At 35.3% G+C, this 5,074-nt stretch overlaps 1 non-coding gene across 1 annotated transcript; it reads left to right on the forward strand.

Moving 5' to 3' along the window:
- The first annotated feature begins 4,402 nt into the window (after window positions 1-4,402).
- Trnag-ucc (transfer RNA glycine (anticodon UCC)) lies at window positions 4,403-4,474 on the forward strand. Its single transcript has one exon. It is a non-coding gene; the product is annotated as a tRNA-Gly (tRNA).
- The last annotated feature ends 600 nt before the right edge of the window (window positions 4,475-5,074 follow it).

The raw sequence follows: 5,074 nt of genomic DNA on the forward strand, positions 1-5,074 counted from the left end.
ATATCTTCTTCCTTCCTCAACAATTGTTTGCCATCTTGGTTTGCCACTTGCTTTTCTTCTCTGAAAAATATTAACTACTAAATTCGAGACCGCACACTCTGGTGTGGGGTTTTTTGTTGCGACATCCACTCCATCATGTTCTAGCTCAACGGTGCGTGTCGTCGGCTTCTTGCGTTCGGCCTTAGGCATTATAGCAATAATTTTATAACTATCACCAACGGACGAGCATAGAGATCATTTAGCGGCAGTTAGATGACAGATGAAATTGAAAGTTTATATTTTTGTCTGTATATTATATTTTTGTATGTGAACCTAAAACTGTTTGATCTATTTAAAAAACAGGAGAATGAATATATTATCATTTATCACCATGTAGCTGTATTTTTCTTACTTACTTTACTTTTATATTATTATTTTTTTTAAATTCATAAGTTCTAATACGTAAATTGATATTTGTAATTATTTTTTGTAGCATGGTTGCCCTACCACCTCAAAGAGCCATAATAGAAATTCATAAAAGCCAAACACACCTGGCGTGTGCCCTTTATTTAAACTTGGCCACTTTTAATCCAACACACGCCTATTTATTCAGGAGGATAATACCTTGAGTGTCTCAAAATATTTGTATAGGTTATATTGCTTTCTGTTTGAACTGGTTTTAGAGTATGTTTTAGGTAATTTTTATTATTTAAAACATCGGTAATAAAATTTCAAGTTTGTTACTTCTCTTTATCTCTATGAAGAAGGTGGATTTTCGGTATATTTCATCATAGTCCGTCATGATTGCTATTATTTTGACTAGTTTTACTATTATATGGGTTATATCTTAGACTAACTACTATCTATTTATTTTCAGGGAACATACAGTCCTAAACAAATGATATACATGATATAGGTAAAATTAATATCGACAATGAGTCCCATACAAGTTAAACAAAAGATTTTTTTTTAATATAGACGCAACTTATGCACAAAGTTTTTACAATTTTGACAAATATATAAAAAGAGTACAATATTTTTCTTATATGTATCTTAAATTTACCATTAGAAAGATGAAAGTCAACATCTAAAAGAGTACTGTTGTACAAGTTAATAGTTCTTCTAAAATTATTAAAGTATTCTTTGAATGAATATAAGGATATGTCTTTGTGAAATAAGTAGCGATTTTTTTATCTAACGTGATAAACAGCAATGTCTTTTATGTTGTCCCGACGCCTTGTAAATTCATGCAAAACTTAAATCTATGAAGTAAGTAGTTTAATCGTTTTCCTCCGACATACATACAGACAAACAGACAACAAGTATAGACTTAATAAATAATAAAACTAATTTAATTGCTCCGACTTTGTCTTTAAAAGATACACTGAGGATTCTTTAAAAAAATATTCAATATATCTACAGTTTTTAATTTGTTCCGATTTTACGAAATTCCATCCGCAACAGTTTTTTTTTATAATAGAACCACGTCTGTCTACGTCTGTCGGGTCAGCTAGTCTATTTATACATATAGTAAAATCTCAACATACTAATAAGATTTCACGCTTAAAAAAGCATATACTCTTTGCCTACACTACTGAGTAGATTTTTATTCAAATGTACTCATACGAAATTCTTAAGACACATGCATTCTTAACATACTATATTTGTTACAAATCATGTTTATTGTCCTTGAAAGTTTTCACAGATTTAAAAGAGAATGAAAGTGGGTTGAGAATGAACGAGTTACTCATCAAATGTTTTCTCTATGCAGATGCAAGTATTTCTTACATCTTCGGCCGAGGAGTTGCAGGAGATGGTAACTGCTATGAATGGAGGTTTTGGTAGAAAGGGATTGAAGATGAATGTAAAGAAGACGAAAGTGATGGTGTTTGAAAGAGATGAGGTAGTGACAGCCTGCAATATCGTGATTGGAGATGAAAAATTTAACAGGTGAATGATTTTGTGTATCTGGGTTCTAAATTTACAAGAGATGGAAAATATGAGAGTGATATTGAAAGAAGAGTGAATGCAGGAATCATAGTGAATGGAGCTTTGCACTCCTTTATGAACAGGCACAAGGTGTCTAATAAGGCTCGTTTGGCTGTGCATCAGGGGGTGTTGGTTGCAACACTCATGTACTTAAGTGAAAGTTGGGTATGGCAGAAGAAACATGAAAGCAGAATAAATGCAGTTGAGATGAGAGCGTTGAGAAGTATGATAGGAGTTAAACTGAGTGACAGGATAAGAAATAGTCAGATAAGGAAACGTTGTGGTCTGAAAGAAGAGGTTGTGACAAAAATTGAGAAAGGTATGCTGAGATGGTTTGGACATGTCGAGAGAATGAATGAAGAACGATTGACGAAGAAAGTGCATAAGGCCAGTGTGAATGAAAGTGTTGGAAGGGGTAGACCTAGGCGGACATTTCAAGATCAAATCAGAGGCGTCTTGAAAAAAGGCCAGGTCAAGAGTACCCTAAGCCGGAGAGCAAGTATGAAAGGAATAATGAAAGTGGACGAAGCGAAACAAGTATGTAAGGATCGTAGCAAGTGGAAAGAAGTGGTCTCTGCCTACCCCTACGGGAAAGAGGCGTGCCGTATGTATGTTCGTATGTATGTAAAGTTTTCATTTGTTTTAACAAAAGCTTTGTGTAATGCTCTCTTGAGTATATCCTTTGTTTGGTTTCCTCAATTAAAATATTTTGGACTTGCTCCTGCCTGCGAATGCATCTGTGTGGATTCGAGAATAGGGTAAATTTGCCGTCGACTTTCAGACAACACGCAACCAACTTAGATATCATCCTCATCAACTGAATGTGTGGTCTTCAACATACAGCGAGGTCTTATATGAACTTGTAGCACTTTGGTAAGTGCTGAAAAAAAGTGCATTGTTTGCAATGGAATGAGTTTCCTTGTGCGGTGTTTTCAGGACAATACGATATGGGTACCATTTTAAAATAACCGCGTATACATAAGGGGCACTGTGATTCCTCTAGTTTTGCAAAATAGTATGGTGCGATGATCACATACGATCGAGCGACTCGAATGCTTTTTATTCTTTCATTTCTTTAAATAGATAGTTCTAGAGAGCCTTAAGAAGTTTGGGATTTTGCGGTAGGGTCGGTACACTCGCGCAGGAAACGCTCAATATCATGACTTGATCAAACTTGTCATGCCTACTATTAGGCTAAGACGAGACTGTAAGTATTTTTATGGGAGAAGTATTGTGCTTTTACAACAGGATACCAAAAAAAGTATCAAATACACGTGTTGCAAAATTAATAAGTAAGAATATACATATATACATATAATCACGCCTCTTTCCCTTGTGGGTAGGCAGATACCACTTCTTTCCAATTGCTACGATCCTTACATACTTGTTTCGCTTCGTCGACTTTCATTATTCCTTTCATACATGCTCTTCGGCTTAGGGTACTCTTGACCTGACCTTTTTCAAGACGCCCCTGATTTGATATCGAAACGTCCGCCTAGGTGTACCCCCTCCAACACTTTCATTCACACTGACCTTATACACTTTCTTCGTCAATTGTTCTTCATTCATTCTCTCGACACGGCCAAACCATCCCAGCAAAAGTAAGAAGAGCTTCTTATAATGAAATATAAATGTATATATACACACACAAACACATATACACACACACATACACACATTTTATATACAGGATGGTTTTTTGAGAAGGGCGGTAATGGCCAAGTCGGAAACTATGAGAATAAAAGAAAGTCATTCCCTCGATTTATAAGAAACCAATATCAATAATATAAGATTTATCCTTGATTGAATCTTACTTTTTGTTGATAGAATATCAACAAAAATTAAGATTCTAATAAAAACAGTGAATAGGGGTGAGTTTTCTTCCGCTTAAAATTAAAAAGTAGAAAATTTGCTATTTCCTTTCATTTTTCGTAATACATATCTTTGCAAAGATTGATCCTTATTAGCAACAGAGTCCATTGGTCCGATAATACAGGTGTAATTTTTTTGAAAAAATTTTCGTCAATAGTTAAAGAAATTAAAAAAAACTAATATGCAGTTTTTGGTTCCTTATAAATCCAGGGCATGACACCTTTCACGACTCTCCCCTAAGTCTCGTAATCTACTTGGCCCATCTCAAAAAACCATCCTGTATACATATGTGTGCGTGTGTGTGCATTAAATTGATTTATTAGCGAATTATATTGTGTTAGAATTTTTGACTTTTACATCGGAGCCCCGGTTCGATCCTCACCCGAGTGTATGCATTAGCCGACCCGGATGTATCGACGATTAATTCAAATAAATAATTTTGACCTCTATATAGTAAACTCGCTTATTATAATTATTCTGCTTCGATTGGCCATCTGTATAAACAACACATGAAGTTAACAATAACATAATTATTTTATCAATATTTAGATTTCATACACAAGCGTTGGTGGTGTAATGGTCAGCATAGTTGCCTTCCAAGCAGTTGATCCGGGTTCGATTCCCGGCCTACGCACACTTTTTTATAAGTTTATTTGTAACTTCTGCAGAAATTTCTGAACTGATTCATATTCGACTCGACATTTTTATATTTGTGATGGTCAAAAATTGACTCTAATTAAAATCTTAGTTAACTAACCAGTGGGAGGCTCCTTTGCACAGGATTCCGGCTAGAATATGGGTACAACTACGGCACCTTTCTTTGCCGTGAAGCAGTAATGTGTATGCATTACTGTTTCGGTCTGAAGGGCGCCATAGCTAGTGAAATTACTGGGCAAATGGGGCTTAACATCTTATGTCTCAAGGTGACGAGCGCAGTTGTAGTGCCGCTCAGAATTTGTGGGGTTTTTCAAGAATCCTGAGTGGCACTGAATTGTAATGGGCAGGGCGTATCAATTACCATCAGCTGAACGTCCTGCTCGTCTCGTACCTTACTTTCATAAAAAAAAGTTATTCATTTTACCATCTTGCACCACTTCAGAGAAGCTGAGCTTAAATGAAAATTGACAAGAATGGAATTGAAATGAAATATATATATTTTTCACAGGAAATAACATAACCTTAGATAATTTATATGTCTAGATAGAGTCTCTTGCTGTAGACAACCGATAAAAAC

Source organism: Leptidea sinapis, chromosome 15, assembly GCF_905404315.1.
Source record: "Leptidea sinapis chromosome 15, ilLepSina1.1, whole genome shotgun sequence".
NCBI classification, from domain to species: Eukaryota; Metazoa; Arthropoda; class Insecta; order Lepidoptera; family Pieridae; genus Leptidea; species Leptidea sinapis.